We start from the raw sequence: 21,126 nt of genomic DNA, 5'->3' as shown, positions 1-21,126 counted from the left end.
ACGTTTGAGGAATAAGCGAACTTTCAATATCCTACTTGAAGATTCCACTTCTGCAAAATCATGAAAACAAGCATATTATAAATTAGATTAATAAAAATGATCAAAATCCAGTATATAAAAGAACTCCAGTATATTATAGTAATCATCCAATATAAAATACTGGACAACAAGCTTTCAAAGACTAGACTTTTTTTATAATATACTGGAACCAAATTTATTAGAAATAATAAAACTACAACAAACAATAGTGGAGTAGAGAATGAAAAAACATAATCAAATACAATATATAAAAAAGGAGACGCAAATTATTATTAAAACAGTTATCAGAAATAAACATAACTCTAGTATATTATAATGCCCATCCAATATAAAATACTGGACAACAAGCCTTCAGAGATGAGACTTTCAGTATAATATATTGGATCCAAATTTATTAGAAATAATAAAACTCCAAAAAAAAATACCGGAGTTGATGAACAAAAATAATCAAACACAACATATCAAAAAAAAATTGATGCAAATTATCATTAAAAATAAGTTATCAGAAATAAGAACTCCAGTAAAATATACTCATCTAGTATAAAATACTGGACAACAAGCCTTCACAGATCAGACTTCTAGTAAAACTAAGAACAGAGTGACAAAATTAACAAAAATAAGTTAAACAACTTAACAGAAAAAAGAAAAAAAAACATCAATGTTAAAATGCCACAAAAATTTAAATGCTCACATTAACGAAATAAAAAATTAAACACATACGAAGCAACAATTAGAATGGAATTCAACAACAGTACCGTAAAAATCACACTTATTGAGACGAAGTTGGACAAAATTGGACCTAGAGAAGTCGCAAAAATTTGTACAGTGTTCTCAAGAGAAAATCAGGAAAAAAGCAGAAAAACAATGTTAAAAAAAAAACCAAAAAGGACGTTAAAAAGAAGAAGGGAAAAAAATATCAATTATCTATATATTTTAAGTTAAAATGGCTAGAAATCAATGACATCAGCGATTGTGGCTATTTTTGAATAGCCATCCGTAAAAATAGCTACACCATGCCATTTTACGCTAAACTCTGAGGTTTGTGGACTACAGATGTACGAAATTAGGCCCAAATAGAGTTAAAAACTAACATCTTTTGGGCTCAAGGGGAGAGAATGCTACGGGCTTTTAATAGCTTGTAAATGGATTGGTTAGGTATGAAAGGGGTCAATGTTTGGGCTAAACCACAATAAGTGGAATATCATAGAAGCTTAGAAATGCCATTTCCTAGTTCTTGTCGGGCCCTTTTTTTTTGGGGTGGGTGGGGTGGGGTGGGGAGGTGGGGGTACATAATTAGACAATAATTGAGAACATTTTGCAAAAATCCTAGTAAAAAGTAATTAACAAATATGGCAACTAATTAATTATATTTCTAACACAATCCCATTAAAATAGGATTACTAATTAACAACACTTCACAAATCTTCCGAATTCATTCTCACAACTTTCTTTCCCTCATTTAGTGCCTTACCTCAGGACACTCTCATTTCTCACTCACTACTTTTAACTCTATTTATTATACTTGTAATATATTAGATTTAATAATTCATTGTGTTGTATAATTATTGAATGCATTATGAATAATATATATTCATGGTACGACGTATTTATGGTATACACAATATAATATAGCTATAGTATATTATAGTCATTCACAAATTCTTCAGCCATTGTGTATATAGATTGTATATCAATGTTAATGTTAGTGAATAATTATATACATATATTGAATACATATGTACACGGTATTATACTAGTATATAATTATGTATAAAAATATATACACGATATAATGAGGGCATTTAATAGTGTAAAAATTACAACTATATTCTAGTATATTATATACACAGTATAATAATAATAATAATAATATTTAATAATATATAAATTACATTGATATTCTAGTATATTAATTTTATATTTTATCATATTAGTTTTTCTTTAACGTGCTCCTTTTTCGCCACGGTGGAAAGGTAATTGTGGAGCAAGGCTGGCTGCTAAGGTTTTGAACGGGAAAGAGATGTGATATGGTGCATGATAAATGAAGTAAAAATAGCACGGTATAACCAATTTTCGGACTGGTCATTCAAAAATAGTCAGCGTTTACGAAGTCAATGAAAAATAGCCACTATTTTGCCGCAACAGAGATCGGTCCAGCATAATATACTGGAGTTCGGTGCACATGTGTATTAACTCCAGCATATTATGCTGGACCGATATACTTTGCTAACTCTAGTATAATATACTAGAGACTGGAGCACCAGTTCGGTACAATTATACTTGCTGGAACTCTAGTATATTATGCTGGAGTTCTAGTGTACTTATGCTGGAACTCAATCATATTATGCTGGAGTTCCAACATACTTATCTTGGAACTCCAGTATAATATGCTGGAGTTCAAGCATACTTATGCTGGAACTCCAGTATAATATACTGGCGTATTTTTCGGGTTTTGAACAGTGTTTTCGCTCAGATTTATCTTTACATAAAAAGTGGTTAAATTTCGATTACTTTTAAAACTGAGCTATTTTTGAACGACCAGTTGTAAATCTGGCTATTTTTGAATTTCTCCCTAAATGAGAGAGAAAGAGGAATAAAAGATAATACATGTAATCTCTAATCTTGTTGAAGAGTTACGCGAGTTACATATTATTAAAGGAAAATGGTATTTTGTTTGAATATGCTATATTTGTTATAAAATCTGCTGTTATTGAAATAAACCAAAAATAGTAATATCAATACAAATACTTTTTTATTAGTGACTTACAATGTAAAAATGTAAAAAATCTCTTTTTAATTTATCATTTTAATTCATTAACAAAACTCAAAGTACTATTAGCCCATAGATGATATCGATCCATATATCCACCATGAAAATAAATATAGATTATGTGCAGATATATATTTTCACGGTAGAAGCAAAGAACTAAGACTAAAATCATACATTTTCTCGTATTGACATAAATATGTAAAATATTCTCTACGTATAAATTTGTCTTCTATATGACATTATGGTCAGGTTGTCCGCCAATAGTTTAGTCATATAACAATACATTTAACATTTAGGACCGTTTCAATCCTAATTCTATAAAATTTTCATAAGAAACTTGCATTATTCGTTCATAGAAATGTGTATAAATAACATTCCTACATAGTTTAAAAAGACGAGCTTAAAAGCTGATCGGTAAAACATTCTCCAAATATGAGACAAGCACAATTCTACATGTATTTTAGAATTGTAAAAAGGGAGAAGGTCATTTATGTTGCGGAAGCCAAATGTATATAGTGTGAATAAGTCACAACTACTATACCAAAAATTATGACAGCCACCAAATAATAAATAAGACAATAAAACAACAATAAAGGGAACACCAGAATTTACGAGGTTCGGCTAATTTTGCCTACTCCTCGGACACAACCAATATTTTATTTCACTCCAAAAATACAAGTGAAATAATACTAAAGAGAGAAGATACAAATGCCTTAAACAGATGAGAAGGCAAATGAGAGGTGTGTTTCAATCCTAAACATTAGGCCTTCTTTTATAGGGGAAAAATCCCCTCCAAACTTAACTCCCAACCAATGTGGGACTTTGGCATTTTGCCAAACTTCAACAAATCTCCACCTTGGCAAAATTTCCACATTTTCAATTCTCTCTCAATAACAAATTTTGGTTGTGTCTTCATCTTCAATCTTCAGTGTTCAACAATGTTGATCAAATCCAAACAATGTTGAAACTTGACCGCAGTCACCACCTTTGTCAGCATATCAGCAGGATTCTCTGTAGTATGAATTTTCTTCACCGTGACTCCACCTTCTTCTATGATTTCTCGTACGAAATGATACCGAACATCAATGTGCTTCGTCCTTGCATGATAAACTTGGTTCTTCGCTAATTGAATAGCACTTTGACTATCACAAAAAATTGTGATACCTTTTTGTTCAACACCAAGCTCCTTTAGCAATCCTTGAAGCCAAATTGCCTCTTTCACAGCATCTGTAATAGCCATGTACTCTGCCTCTGTTGTAGACAAAGCAACTGTTGACTGCAAAGTAGACTTCCAACTAACTGGTGCCTTTGCAAAAGTAAACACATAACCAGTAGTTGATCTTCGTTTGTCCATATCACCCGCAAAATCTGAGTCACAATATCCAACTACAGACTGATTGTCTTCCTGCTCAAAAACTAACCCGACATCTACAGTATTATGAATATACCGTAGAATCCACTTCACAGCTTGCCAATGCTCCTTCCCTGGATTGTGCATATATCTGCTAATAACTCCAACAGCTTGTGAAATGTCAGGCCTTGTGCAAACCATTGCATACATCAAGCTACCAACAACATTTGCGTATGGTACCTTTGACATATACTCTCGTTCAGCTTCATCCATTGGCGACATAGTAGTACTTAGCTTAAAATGGGAAGCAAGTGGAGTACTAACTGGCTTAGTCTTGTCATCTATGCCAAAACGTTGAAGTACTCTCTTCAAATATTCCTTTTGAGATAAACAGAGTTTCTTTGAACGTCTATCTCTAATTATCTCCATGCCAAGAATTTTCTTTGCCTCACCCAAATCCTTCATCTCGAACTCCTTCTTCAGTTGAATCTTCAACTTATCAATTTCTTCCGAATTCTTGGAAGCTATCAACATATCATCAACATATAGGAGAAGATATACAAAGGAACCATCTTTAAGCTTGTGCAAATACACACAATGATCGTATTTGCTTCTCTTGTACCCTTGCCGCAACATAAACTCGTCAAATCGCTTGTACCATTGTCTAGAAGATTGTTTCAATCCGTACAACGATTTTTCAAGTTTGCACACCATATTTTCTTTTCCAGCAACTTTGAATCCTTCTGGCTGAGTCATGTAGATTTCCTCCTCCAAGTTTCCATGTAAAAACGCAGTTTTTACATCCATCTGAACTAGTTCCAAATCCAATTGTGCTACCAAAGCCAACATAATTCTAATGGAGGAATGTTTTACAACTGGAGAAAACACTTCATTGTAATCAATTCCCTCCTTTTGAGCATATCCTTTGGCCACCAATCTTGCTTTGTAGCGAACATCTACTTGGTTAGGAAATCCTTCCTTCTTTGCAAATACCCATTTGCACCCAATTGCTTTCTTTCCCTTCGGGAGATTGGCCAATCTCCATGTATGATTCTGATGAAGGGACTGTATCTCATCATTCATGGCAATCCTCCACTTATCTTCTTCTGAACTTTGAACAGCGTCTTTATAAGTAGTAGGAACATCATCAGCTACAATTGAGGTTGCACAAGCAACCGTCTCTATGAGACGAACAGGTTTCGTTATTGTTCTTTTTGGCCTGCTGGTTGCTATTGATTCAAGTTGTTGTTGAGATTCCTGAGTTGGAATCTCCTCTACTGGCTCTCCTTCCAGAGGGTAATCTTCATTTGTTTCCTCCTCTGCTTCTTGTGTAGGAAAAATAAATTTTCCCTCAAACTCCACCTGCTTAGAAGCACCTTCATTTTGTTTGGTATCTTCTGTTACCTTATTTACCATAGCAAATTCATCAAAGGTAACATCTCTGCTGAATATTACTTTCTTTGTCATAGGGCACCATAAGCGATATCCTTTGACTCCAGAAGTAATTCCCATAAAAATAGCCTTCTTTGCCCTTGGATCCAATTTTGACTCCGTCACATGATAATATGCAGTTGAGCCAAACACGTGCAAAGAGTTATAATCTACAGCAGGTTTTCCGTACCATTTTTCAAATGGTGTTTTGCCATCAATAGCAGCAGATGGTAGACGATTAATGAGGTGGCATGCATATGTAATTGCCTCAGCCCAAAATTCTTTGCCCAAGCCAGCATTGGACAACATACACCGTACCTTCTCCAGCAAGGTCCGGTTCATACGTTCTGCCACTCCATTCTGTTGTGGTGTATGTCTAACAGTGAAGTGTCGGACGATGCCATCATTTTCACAGACCTTATTGAAATGATCATTTTTGTATTCACCTCCATTGTCTGTGCGAATACACTTGATCCTCCTGCCTGTTTGATTCTCCACCATCGTCTTCCATTTGAGAAAAATTCCCAGCACTTCATCTTTGTTTTTCATTGTATACACCCACACTCTTCGAGAAAAATCATCAACAAAGGTTACAAAATAGTGCTTCCCACCCAATGAAGGTGTTTTGGAAGGACCCCAAACATCAGAGTGTACATAATCCAAAATGCCTTTAGTATTATGGATCGCTGTACCAAATTTAACCCTTGTCTGTTTCCCTTTGACACAATGCTCACAAAACTCCAAGTTGCAAGCCTTTACTCCTTTTAACAATCCTTGATCTGATAGAGTTTTCAAGGATTTTCCTCCAGCATGTCCCAAGCGCATGTGCCATAGCTTGGTTGCTTCTGCCTCTTTGTCGTCACTGGATGTCACTGTCGCTGTCCCAATAACTGTACTGCCACGATAGCGGTACATATTATTATTCTTCCGATTAGCCTTCATTACCACTAGTGCACCGGAGCATACTCTCATCACTCCATTTTCTGCAATGATTTTGAACCCTTTTGATTCTAGGGCTCCCACAGAGATGAGATTCTTCTTCAAATCCGGTACATATCGAACATCTATCAATGTTCTGATCATTCCATCATGGTTCCTTAATCGTATTGAACCAATGCCATATGAGGTAAGAGGGCTGTTATCCGCTGTGTGGACGACTCCATATTCTCCTTCTTGAAATTCCACGAACCAGTCCCTGTTGGGACACATATGATAGCTACAAGCCGAGTCCATCAACCATATGTCTGAAGATGTTGATGACTCTGTTGTAACTAATGAGAAGTCTGAATCATCACAATCAGCTACATTTGAATCCATAATGGCCTTTCCATTGTTATGTTTGGCCTTATTCTTCAACTTCGGACAGTCTTTCTTCCAGTGCCCTTTTTCTCGACAAAAGGCACATTCATCTTTGCTGGGTCTGGATCTTGACTTGGATCTTCCCTTCTTTGTCCTCGTTTGATTTTGAGGACGACCCCTCACAAATAGTGCTTCTCCTTCTCCGCCCTTCTGTTTTTCTCGCTTTCTTTGTTCATAGCTGTACAAAGCCGAACAAACTTCTCTGAGAGAAACTTCGTCATTTCCATGGAGTAGAGTAGTTTCAAGGTGCTCGTACTCATCAGGAAGTGACGCCAACAACATCAAGGCCAAGTCACCATCATCATAAGTTGTATCCATATTTTGCAAATCTGTAACCAACTTATTGAAACTGGTGATATGTTCATTCATCGTGGTACCAGGAACATAGGTGAAGTGAAACAGTCTCTTCTTCATGTACAATTTATTTTGACTGTTTTTCTTCAAAAATTTATCCTCCAGTGCTTTCCATAATTTACTTGCAGAAGTTTCCTTTGTGTATGGATATTTCTGCTCTCTAGCAAGGTAGGATCGAATGGTACCGCAAGCAACACGGTTGATAATTCTCCAATCTTCTTCTCCAATAACATCTGGTTTCTTTTCTTCAATGGCCAGATCTAGCCCTTGTTGAAAAAGGACATCTAGAACCTCGCCTTGCCACATCCCAAAATGTCCGGACCCGTCAAATATTTCGACCGCAAATTTCGCATTTGACACAATTCTTGTCATAAGCGAAGATGCCAATGATGACGTATTGTTGACACTTGATGTAGATTCTTCTTGTTTATTGTCTCCCATCTTTGACACAAATATTATTTAATAGCTGACGACACAAATCAAGATTATTTCCTTTCTGGTGTGGAAGATCAGACTAAGCTGCAACCACAGAGCATACTCAGACAGAACCTTGACTCAGTTACCAAGATAAATCTTTTCTGATGTGGAAGATCAGACTATGCTGCAACCACAGAGCATACTTAGACAGTACCTTGGCTCTGATACCAATTGTTGCGGAAGCCAAATGTATATAGTGTGAATAAGTCACAACTACTATACCAAAAATTATGACAGCCACCAAATAATAAATAAGACAATAAAACAACAATAAAGGGAACACTAGAATTTACGATGTTCGGCTAATTTTTCCTACTCCTCGGACACAACCAATATTTTATTTCACTCCAAAAATACAAGTGAAATAATACTAAAGAGAGAAGATACAAATGCCTTAAACAGATGAGAAGGCAAATGAGAGGTGTGTCAATCCTAAACATTAGGCCTTCTTTTATAGGGGAAAAATCCCCTCCAAACTTAACTCCCAACCAATGTGGGACTTTGACATTTTGCCAAACTTCAACAATTTATGCCCCTTACTTTGCAAAAATGGTTAAATATACCTTCCGTTATGCTATTAGTACAAAAATACCCTTGCCGTTACATAAGTGGCACAAATATATCCTTCCATATAGAATGTTCAAGGTGAAGACCCAATCTGATGTGGCACTAACATTTGATGGAGTGGACGCCACGTGGCATACCACCTTACCGCCCCAACCCCTTCCCTCCGTTTCTTCTCCCCCACTAGCATCATCAATACCACCACGAGCACCACCATTTCACACCTCCATCTTCACCATGGTGGTAATGTAGATTTTATCAGATCGTTGATGTGATCTAGGGAGAATGTAATAAAGTTGGGTGGCCAACTGGCCATGGTAGAAGAAAAGCGCAATAGTGCTCATGAGAATAATTATAGTATTTCTGTCCATTGATAAAGTTTAAAGTTCGGTGAAAACAATGTCAAATAGCCTAGCTTATAGGACTCTCTAGCAAGTAATTGATATATATAGTGCCAGCCTTGCTTATTTGCTTGTCCTCGTCATTAATAGGACAATATGAATTGAATTTGAAGTTCAACACTAATTTTTAAAATTAACATAATGCTGTTGTCACTATCTACTTCAAGTTCATCACTGCTGGAAGTAATAATTTGGGATAGGAGTTATAATTTTAGAACCCCAACCTCAATTTTAAATCCACGTGCAAACTGAGTTATAACATTAACTGAGGGATTTAGTTATAGAAAATCACTGGGAAATGGGTTGCTTATCAAAATATGAAGTAGTTATCATTTTAATCCTTTGTCATGCTTGTTTGACTAAAAAGATATTGAAACCATTTTGAACAAATCAATTAATGATGAAGGGGTAAATCCTAGTTAACGATAATTAACTTTAAATCCAAGATAAATGATATGAATAGAAAAAACATAGTCGAGTATAAATATTGGCCGTGATTATGGCCAGATTTAATGGCATAAAGAAAGATGCATTAAGTAACATTAAATGATAACAAAATGTAAAATTCACCAAATTTTGAGTGGAGTGGATCTTCTTTCATTTGATAAAGACGAATGATAACAGATACAAGAACCTTAAAACCCTTTTTAGATCTGATGAAGGTCAGGGATCACAGATCCTCTAATCTCTTTAAAGAGGTATGTTTACATATTTTCTAGAGAGAGGGAGAGGGAGAGAGAACCCCCATTTTGGAAGTTCTCTCTTCCTATTTATAAGGGGTATGCATAGAAAATCCTAAAAAAGTACAATTAGAGGGACTATTCAGTAGAATATTCCCTTTGAGGATTCCAAAGCAAACTAGTTATTTCATCATTGTTCGACCTCGACCTTATTGATGACTGTACGACCTCGGCTATTAGTGACTGTTCGACCTCGGCTATTGATGACTGTCCGACCTCGGCTATTGGTGACTGTTCGACCTCGGCTATTGATGACTGTCCGACCTCGGCTATTGGTGACTTTCCGACCTCGGCTATTGATGACTTTCTGACCTCGGCTATTGGTGACTGTCCGACCTCGGCTATTGGTGACTGTCCAACCTCGGCTATTGATGACTATCCAACCTCGGCCTATCCGAACACGACCTTATATCTCTGCGTGCCGAATTTCTCTGATCTAATTTTGACCTATACAGTTAGTCCCTCCGCTTATTGAGGTCGTCTCGTGGTCGAGCTCGGTGAGCGGACTTCATTAATCGTAGTTCGAGAAATTCAGATGGGGAGGTCGACTAGTGTGGACCGCGGCTGAGGGTACCGATCTTTAGGTCTAAGTGGTATCCCCGCGGGCTGAACTTTAGCAAAGTTCGATCAGGGTCAATGACTCGAGTGATAAGTCGATCTAGAAGACAGTAGAGTTGGGGAAGGCCGTCGAGGCAGGGATGGCAGCATTGGAGGAGGTCATTCGCGTCCTCGGATCTGGATGGGCGAGTAGGCCGAATGTGAATTTGGGCAAGGTCGCCGAATGTGAATTCGGACGAGGCCGAGTGTTGATTCGGTCGAGGCCGAAGGTTGATTCGGACGAGGCCAAAGGTTGATTCGGATGAGGCCGAATGTTGATTCGGACGAGGCCGAGTGTTGATTCGGTCGAGGCCAAAGGTTGATTCGGACAAGGACGAATTCTTTTTTTTGGCGATGGCCCTTGGCCGTAGGGGTATTATTTCGAGCTTGTCGAAATGTTAACCCATCGTGGTTCGAACGAGGTCGAAGGTTGATTCAGACGAGGCCGAATTCTTCTTTTTGGCGATGACCTTTGGCCGTAGGGGTATTATTTCGAGCTTGTTGAAATGTTAACCTATCGTAGTTCGAACGAGGTCGAAGGTTGATTCGGACGAGGCCGAATTCTTCTTTTTGGCAATGGCCCATCGGAGGAGGTCATTCGCGTCCTCGGATCTGGACGGGCGAGTAGGCCGAATGTGAATTCGGGAAAGGTTGCCGAATGTGAATTCGGATGAGGCCGAGTGTTGATTCGGTCGAGGCCGAAGGTTGATTCAATCGAGGCCTAAGGTTGATTCGGACGGGGCCGAAGTTTGATTTGGACGAGGCCAAATTCTTCTTTTTGGCGATGGTCCTTGGCCGTAGGGGTATTATTTCGAGCTTGTCGAAATGTTAACCTGTCGTGGTTCGAACGAGGTCGAAGGTTGATTCGGACGAGGCCGAATTCTTCTTTTTGGCGATGGCCCTTGGCCATAGAGGTATTATTTCGAGCTTGTCAAAATGTTAACCCGTCGTGGTTCGAACGAGGTCGAAGGTTGATTCAGACGAGGCCAAATTTTTCTTTTTGGCGATGGCCCTTGGCCTTAGGGATATTGTTTTGAGCTTGTTCGAATGTTAACCCGTCATGGTTCGAACGAGGTCAAATGTTGATTCGGACGAGGCCGAATTCTTCTTTTTGGCGATGGCCCTTGGCCGTAGGGGTATTATTTCGAGCTTGTCAAAATGTTAACCCGTCGCGGTTCGAACGAGGTCGAAGGTTGATTCGGACGAGGTCGAATTCTTCTTTTTGGCGATGGCCCTTGGCCATAGGGGTATTACTTCGAGCTTATCAAAATGTTAACCTGTCGTTGTTCGATCAAGGTCGAACTCTTCTTTTTTGGCGAAGGCCCTTGGCCTTAAAGGGTGTTACTTCGAACTTATCGAAATGTTAACCCGTCGTCGTTCGATCGAGGTCGAACTCTTCTTCTTTGGCGAAGGCCCTTGGCCTTAAAGGGTGTTATTTCGAACTTATCGAAATATTAACCCATCGTCGTTCGATGAAGGTCGAACTCTTCTTCTTTGGCGAAGGCCCTTGGCCTTAAAAGGGTGTTATTTCGAACTTGTCAAAATGTTAACCCATCATCGTTCGATCAAGGTCGAACTTTTCTTCTTTGGCAAAGGCCCTTGGCCTTAAAGGGTGTTATTTCGAACTTGTCGAAATGTTAACCCGTCGTTGTTCGATCAAGGCCGAACTATTCTTTTTTTGGCGAAGGCCCTTGGCCTTAAAGGGTGTTACTTCGAGCTTGTCGAAATAGTAACCCATCGTCGTTCGATCGAGGTCGAACTTTTCTTCTTTGGCGAAGGCCCTTGGCCTTAAAGAGTGTTATTTCAAACTTATCGAAATGTTAACCCGTCGCGTTCGATCAAGGTCAAACTCTTCTTTTTTGGCTAAGGCCCTTGGCCTTAAAGGGTCTTACTTCGAATTTGTCAAAATAGTAACCTGTCGTTGTTCGATCGAGGTCGAACTCTTCTTCTTTGGCGAAGGCCCTTGGACTTAAAGGGTGTTATTTCAAACTTGTCGAAATGTTAACTCGTCGTCGTTTGATCAATGTCGAACTCTTCTTCTTTGGCGAAGGCCCTTGGCCTTAAAGAGTGTTATTTCAAACTTATCGAAATGTTAATCCGTCGTCATTCGATCGAGGTCGAACTCTTCTTCTTTGGCGAAGGCCCTTGGCCTTAAAGGGTGTTATTTCAAACTTATCGAAATGTTAACCCGCCGTTGTTCGATCGAGGTCGAACTCTTCTTTTTTAGCGAAGGCCCTTGGCCTTAAAAGGGTGTTATTTCGAACTTGTCAAAATGTTAACTCGTCGTTGTTCGATCAAGGTCAAACTTTTCTTCTTTGGCGAAGGCCCTTGGCCTTAAAGGGTGTTATTTCGAACTTACCGAAATGTTAACTCGTCGTCGTTCGATAAAGGTCGAACTCTTCTTTTTTAGCGAAGGCCCTTGGTCTTAAAGGGTGTTATTTCGAACTTATCGAAATATTAACCCATCGTCGTTCGATTAAGGTCGAACTCTTCTTTTTTGGCGAAGGCCCTTGGCCTTAAAGGGTATTACTTCGAACTTGTCGAAATAGTAACCCGTCGTTGTTCGATCGATGACGAACTCTTATCCTTTGGCGAAGGCCCTTGGCCTTAAAAGGTGTTATTTCGAACTTATCGAAATGTTAACCCGTCGTCGTTCAATCAAGGTCGAACTCTTCTTCTTTGGCGAAGACCCTTGGCCTTAAAGGGTGTTATTTTGAACTTGTCAAAATGTTAACCCATCATCGTTCGATCAAGGTCGAACTTTTCTTCTTTGGCAAAGGCCCTTGGCCTTAAAGGGTGTTATTTCGAACTTGTTGAAATATTAACCCGTCGTTGTTCGATCAAGGTCGAACTCTTCTTTTTGGCGAAGGCCCTTGGTCTTAAAGGGTGTTACTTCGAGCTTGTCGAAATAGTAACCCGTCGTCGTTCGATCGAGGTCGAACTCTTCTTCTTTGGCGAAGGCCCTTGGCCTTAAAGGGTGTTATTTCGAACTTATCAAAATGTTAACCCGTCGTCGTTCAATCAAGGTCAAACTCTTCTTTTTTGGCGAAGGCCCTTGGCCTTAAAGGGTCTTACTTAGAACTTGTCGAAATAGTAACCTGTCGTTGTTCGATCGAGGTCGAACTCTTCTTCTTTGGTGAAGGCCCTTGGCCTTAAAGGGTGTTATTTCAAACTTGTCGAAATGTTAACCCGTCGTCGTTCGATCAAGGTCGAACTCTTCTTCTTTGGCGAAGGCCCTTGGCCTTAAAGAGTGTTATTTCAAACTTATCGAAATGTTAATCCGTCGTCATTCGATCGAGGTCGAACTCTTCTTCTTTGGCGAAGGCCCTTGGCCTTAAAGGGTGTTATTTCAAACTTATCAAAATGTTAACCCACTATTGTTCAATCGAGGTCGAACTCTTCTTTTTTGGCGAAGGCTCTTGGCCTTAAAAGGGTGTTATTTCGAACTTGTTGAAATGTTAACTCGTCGTTGTTCGATCAAGGTCGAACTTTTCTTCTTTGGCGAAGGCCCTTGGCCTTAAAGGGTGTTATTTCGAACTTATCGTAATGTTAACCCGTCGTCGTTCGATAAAGGTCGAACTCTTCTTTTTTAGCGAAGGCCCTTGGTCTTACAGGGTGTTATTTCGAACTTATCGAAATGTTAACCCATCGTCGTTCGATTAAGGTCGAACTCTTCTTTTTTGGCGAAGGCCCTTGGCCTTAAAGGGTGTTAATTCGAACTTGTCGAAATAATAACCTGTCACTGTTCGATCGAGGACGAACTCTTCTCCTTTGGCGAAGGCCCTTGGCCTTAAAAGGTGTTATTTCAAACTTATCGAAATGTTAACCCGTCGTCGTTCAATCAAGGTCGAACTCTTCTTCTTTGGCGAAGACCCTTGGCCTTAAAGGGTGTTATTTCGAATTTATCGAAATGTTAACTTGTCGTGAGTCCCGGTTTTTTTTGGAGAGTTTCGAGTATCTTCTGGAGGAGTCCCAGTTTTGCTCAACCTCTGCATTTTTTGGGCGAGTCCCGGTTTGCATAATTTTGTTTGCATTGAAGAGTATGACGCGTTTCTTGGGTGATTACTCCTGCTTCTATTCCACTTAGAAAAATTGTTAGTTAAAACAAAATGAAAGCGTTTGTTACCTCGATTTGATCGGTTGACGAGTGGAGAGGAGTGATCACGTTTCCCTCTTCGGTTACGCTTTTAGTGGCCGCTACCAGTTTGGCAAGAAAGCTGATACGACGCAGAGCCGATTGGATCGAGGGTACTCTGCATTGCCGCTGGAAAATGTTGGTCTGACAATTTAAAAATTGACAACGAAGATGACGATCCACCGAGCTTCGATAAAAGTGCTTCTCTTTAGATTGAAGCTAAATTTGTCCTCTCTATGATTTTCAGTATTTTACTTATTATTCTTCTGAAGCCCTTTTTTCAAAAACTGATGAGTGGGGGAGCGGTACTCACAAAATTTAAAACAAAGTCAGATTTGAAAAGACTTGTGGCTGCACCAATTTACTTGACCAGCTTTATCAAAAAGGTGATTTTCCTGTATTTTACTTTGGTTGCATTGTAGAGAGTGAATATTGGGAGAACTTATGTAGCCTTGTTGAAAAAAAAAAATATTCGGACGCTAATTATTTCCCTTTCCTTATTTATTAATCTCCCCTTAGTGGTGCTAAAATTAGCAATGCAAATCTTTTAACTGATTAAGTAGATCTCATCTTGTAGGTGAATGGATTTCATGTTCCACAGGTGGTAACTTTTTGTACTTAAAGAAAGGGATAGAAGTTATGAGCTTTCACCGCAAGGGTCGAATTGATATATAGGCAAATAATCGGAAATGATAAAGGAAAACGAAGATGAGTGCAACTTTGTGCCGTTGTGTTATTAAATTTTGTGCCATTGTGTTACTTGGCGACCTGGATTAGCAGGTTTACCAGCTTTTGATTAACGAGGATGAAAGTCATATGATACGTGCATTTGGATCTAGATGAAACTAAAATTTTAATTAGAAAATTCTCATAGACGACACCAAATTATTTGTCTTAAAATATTGAAACCTTTTTGAACAAATCAATCAATGATGAAGGGGTAAATCCTAGTTAAAGATAATTAACTCTAGATCCGAGATAAATGATATGAATAGAAAAGACATAGCTGAGTATAAATATTGGCCGTGATTATGGCCAGATTTAATGGCATAAAGAAAGATACATTAAGTAACATTAAATGACAATAAAATGTAAATAAAGGAAAAGATTAATCAAATCTTGAGTGGAGTGGATCTTCTTTCATTTGATAAAGACGAATGATAATAGATACAAGAACCTTAAGACCCCTTTTAGATCTGATGAAGGTCTGGAATCACAGATCCTCTAATCTCTTTAAAGAGGTATGTTTACATATTTTCTAGAGAAAGGGAGAGGGAGAGGGAGCCCCCTTTTGGAAGTCCTCTCTTCCTATTTATAAGGGGTATCCATAGAAAATCCTAAAAAAGTACAATTAGAGGGAATATTCAGAATATTCCCTTTGAGGATTCCAAAGCAAACTAGCAATTTTATCACTGTCCGACCTCGACCTTATTAATGAATGTACAACCTCGGCTATTGATGATTGTTCGACCTCGGTTATTGATGACTATCCGACCTCGGCTATTGGTGACTGTCCGACCTCGGCTATTGATGACTGTCCGACCTCGGCCTATCCGACCACGACCTTATATCTCTGCGTGCCGAATTTCTCTAATCTAATTTTGACCTATACAATGCTAGTTGTAAATTTTTGTTTCTCAATATATACCTGCATATTACTTCTAAAGAGGGAAAACAAATCAGCAGGTCAAGTATATAAGCAACAACAGTTTAGAGAGAAGATGAACAGATTTAGAGGTGACGATGGAAACAAATTAAATGGCCGGCATTTTACCACCTCCACCGTCACCATGGTGCCATGGTGGTAGTGATGGTTGAGTGGAGGGAAGTGCTCGTGGAGAAGAAGAAGTGGATGGGATGGGTAAAATTGGTTGGGGAGGTGAGGTGGCATGTCACGTGGTGTCCACCTCATCAAATATCAGTGCCACATCAAATTGGGTCTTCAACTTGGACAATCCTAACAAAGGGGGTATATTTAAACCACTTGTATAACGGCAGGGTTAATTTTGTACCAATTGTATAACGAAGCGCATAGTTAATCCTTTTTGCATAGTATAGGGGTAACAATGACCCTTTTCCGTTGTAAAAAGACATCAGGGCCAATTACCTCTATATTTTAATACTCTATCCGTTTCAATTTATGTGAATCTATTTTCTTTTTAGTCTGTGCCAAAAAGACTCCACTTGTGGGATTATACTGAGATGTTGTTATTGTTGTTGTTCTGTGCCAAAAAGAATGACCTCTTTCCGTATTTGAAAAGAATTTACGTTTGTGCAATGATTTATCAAAGTCTTCTTTCTTTTCTTAAACTCCGTACCCAATCAAATGGGTTCACATAAATTAAAACGGAGGGAGTACTAGCTTGTATTTTACTATGTAGTATAAGTTTATTTGCCATTCATTTTGAGAGTCCGAAACCTAAATGCCAACTTTTTGGACTCAATTACCTTTCTATTGTGTAAAAAAGCTACTTTTCTATATATAACGCGATATAATACTGCATTATATATAGCGCGGTATTATAACGCGCTATACCTGTTAAATAAAGACCCCTTCTTCTTCTTCCCTACGACAGAAACATACGAGCCTTTGAATTTTAAAAGAATAGCAGTCCCCCCTCTTTTTCTCCAAAAACATTCCGAGTGGACCCCACCCGTCACACAAAAAGATAATATTGTAGGTCCCGCATCCAACCCAAGCCTTCTATTGTTGTGGTTTCCTCGTTTCGGGATCAAAATTTCAATTTTCCGACTTTTCTAAAAACATAAATCGAGTTATTTCCGATTCAGTTTATATCGAAACTCGTATAATAATGCATATTAGTTGTCTTAAATGTGTTTCCATGTTGTTTTGTGTTATGTTTGCGATTAAATTAGTATGTTATTTTTATCCGGATTAAGATATTAGTGTTTAAAAAAAATAGTTAAAAGTTGAGAAATAATTTTTCTTATTAATAAAATTGTTCATAAATTTCTTTTATTGTTTTATATGTAATTTCGTGAATGTTATGTTATTAAAATATGTTTGTTGTTTTTATTTAGTTTAGATTATTTATTTACTTAAAGACTAGTACCCTTATAGCGTAGTAAAATATAGAGCATTTTAGCGTAGTAAAATGTAGAGTCTTTTAGCATAGAATCACTGTAGTTTAAGTATATACTATATTGATAGATCAAACACAAACTCTGTCCAATTACAATTTATAAAAATTAATTATTTAATTTATAAAACAAACACACAGAATTATGAAAAATATTGAAATTGACACACATAAGAATTCAGGATAGCTTGGTGCTACTGAGCCTCAATTATCGAACCTGGAACCCATAGATATATATACGCTGTCCAATTAAAAATTAATTATTTAATTTATATAACAAACAAAATTATGAAAAGTATTAAAATTGACACACATAATAATTCAGGTTTGCTTTGTGCTACTGGGCCTCAAATATCGAGCATGGAACCCATAGATATATATATGCTGTCCAATTAAAAATTAATTATTTAATTTATAAAACAAACAAAATTATGAAAAGTATTGAAATTTACATACATAAGAATTCAGGATAGCTTGGTGCTACTGGGCCTCAAATATCGAGCCCGGAACCCATAGATATATACGTTGTCCAATTAAAAATTAATTATTTAATTTATAAAACAAACAAAATTATGAAAAGTATTGAAATTGACACACATAAGAATTCAGGATAGCTTGGTGCTACTGGGCCTCAATTATCGAACCTGGAACCTATAGATATATACGCTGTCCAATTAAAAATTAATTATTTAATTTATAAAACACACATAATTATGAAAAATATTGAAATTGACACACATAAGAATTCAGGATAGCTTGGTGCTACTGTGACTCAAATATCGAGTCTGGAACCCATATATAGATATACTCTGTCCAATTAAATAATTAAATATTAATTATTTACAAAACTAACACACAATTAATATTGTTTAATTTACAGTAAACGACATGGACGTTCAGCCTGTGCATCCTAGACCTCTCTCGGATGAGCTATTAGTATTACAGGGCGATAATAGGTCTGCCTACGTATGGGAGGGAGAGCTACAGGACCAGACTCTCCACGCCAGGAGAGTGGACGAGTTGTGAGACTTTATGAGGGGCAGAGATTTCCATCCCCGTGTAGTCCAGTGCCTGCAGGATACAGGCTTCTATAGGATTTTTCAGATTGGGCGGCTGCAACCCGACTGGTCTTTGATCACGGCCTTGATAGAGTGGTGGCGATCGGAGACGCACACTTTCTACCTGCCCATTGGCGAGGCCACCATCACACTGCAGGATGTTGAGGTTTTATAAAACTAGTTCATACACGCCCAATAGCGGCGTCCAACATCACCATCATCCCAACAGTCTTGCATCATACATTTTTTGCCTCACTCGCACCTTGGCACATAAAGAGGTTCAGACATTTGTTAAAGTGTAAAGAAAAACCTTGCTTTTATGGAAATATTTGCTATTGGTTATTGTTAAACGCAGAAAATAACTAGAATGTGCCCGTTATTTATGGGCAAGACAACACACAAAACGTAGTATTGTACCGCGCTATACATATTCAATTTTTCTTAAACAAAACAGCTTTTTTGCAGTCGGTCAGCTTTTCAGACCGACAAGACAACACACAAAATGTAGTATTATACCGCTATACATATTCGCTTTTTCTGAAACGAAATAAATTTTTCGCAATCGGTCAGCTTTTCACACCGACAAGACAACACACAAAATGTAGTATTATACCGCACTATATATATTCACTTTTTCTGAAACGAAACACCTTTTTCGCAGTCGATCAGCTTTTTAGACAAACAAGACAACACACAAAATGTAGTATCGTACCGTGCTATACATATTGACTTTTTCTGAAATGAAATAGCTTTTTCGCAGTCGGTCAACTTTTCAGACCGACAAGACAACACACAAAACGTAGTATTTAACCGCGCTATACATATTAACCGCGCTATATATATTTAACCGCGTTATACTTTTCATGCTTTAGTTATGGTTGTGCTTTTATCTCGTCGAATATTATGTTATGAAATTTCAATCTTCATATTGGTCTTCTTTACTAACACCAATAAGTTTAATGTTGGAACTATCATATCATCATCCCAATTCAAAAGGTCATGTTAAAAAATAATATGTAAAAAGACTGTGGAACATAATTTTATTTGATAGATATTGCAACATAAACAAGTACAAACACTTATTACAAAAACATTACGAAAATAAAACACTAGGTGTATCCTTGATAGTTGGGTACATTAGACGAACTTGCACCAAGAGCTGGATTACCATTGCCACCCAAACCAACTGAAGCACATTTACGACGGTCGTTTCCTATTTGCGAGCATATGCCACATTTACGTGCATAAACGGTATCACCAACATCCATTTGGTTCCGTATACGTGTTCTTTTTTGCACTTACAGCTTGCGCAAATAGTCATTGTTACACAACATTTTAAATTGTTCTGACGGCCAATAATGCTCAACACCCAATGGCTGCAACTGCCCACTATATGTATTTACGGATGCAACAACAATGTATTGCCTATCAACATAGTTGGTTGCCCCTAAACCAACTTGTTGAAAGCACTTCATGGCATGTGCGCACGGTTGTGGTAGATGGTCTATTTCCCACATGAACACAACTTGCTGGCTTCATTCAAGTTATCGCTGCAAGCGTTTGACTTATGTGTTTTATCATATAATTGCACTGGGGTTGCGGGTATGGGTTATTACAGCTTGTTCGGGCTTAGTCAGAGTATAGATGTAAGATTTTGATCTTGTGGATGATTTAAGAAGTGGGAATGTGGTTCTAAGGTTCATGGGCTAGGTTGGACTATGAAATTTCAGTTACATTGTGTCATCGGACCTATACGAGATAGGGTGATGTGGGATCACCCCCAGGTATATGTTCATGGTAAGGTTATTTAGCGATTGCATGGCTTTTGGAACAACTCTGGGCACGTTCGAGAACGAACGTATATTTTAAATGGGGGAGGATGTAACGACCCGACCGGTCGTTTTGAGATTTTGCACCTTGCTCGTCAGTTCTCGGGCATGATTTGCCTCGTGTGATGGATTATGACTTATGTGAATCGTTGGTTTTAGTTTTCAGGGTAATCAGAATGAATTTGGAAGAACAGTTCTCAGTTTGAAGCTTGAAATTTGAAAAGTTTGACCAAGATTTGACTTGTTGGTATAAGATCTCGGATCAGAATTTTTATGATTTGGTTAACTCCGTTAGGTAATTTGTGACTTAGGAACGTGATCAGAATGCATTTTGGAAGTCCGTGGAAGGTTTAGGCTTGAATTGACGAAATTGAGATTTTGGCGTTTTTTGGTTGATAGGTGAGATTTTGATATAGGAGTCGGAATGAAATTCCGGAAGTTGCAATAGCTCCTTTGTGTTATTTGTGACATGTGTGCAAAATTTCAGGTCATTCGGATGTGATTTGGTTGGGTTTTTTATCAAAAGTGTAATTTAGAAGATTGTGGAATTCTTAGGCTTGAATCCGATGCGAATTTGGTATTTTATGGTTGTTTTGAGCGTTCTGATGGTTGGAACATATTTGAATTGATGTTATGGGATATGTTGGCATATTTGATTGAGGTCCCGAGGGCCTCAGGTGAGTTTCAGGTGGGTAATCGGACCATTTCATGTTGTGACAAATTGCAGAATTGCTGCTGTTGGTGTTGCAGGTTTTGACCTTCGCATTCGTGATGCATGTCCCGCGTTCGTGAGGGGTTAGGGTGCGAGGCTGTAGAGTTGGCCTTCGCGTTTGCGAAGATGGTTCCGCGATCGCGAAGTCGTGAGGTCTTTGGTCATCGCGTTCGCAAGGTTCAGGTTGCGTTCGTATAGAGGAAGAAGG

This window comes from Nicotiana sylvestris, chromosome 1 (genome assembly GCF_000393655.2).
Source record: "Nicotiana sylvestris chromosome 1, ASM39365v2, whole genome shotgun sequence".
NCBI classification, from domain to species: Eukaryota; Viridiplantae; Streptophyta; class Magnoliopsida; order Solanales; family Solanaceae; genus Nicotiana; species Nicotiana sylvestris.
This window is presented reverse-complemented; position numbering follows the sequence as displayed.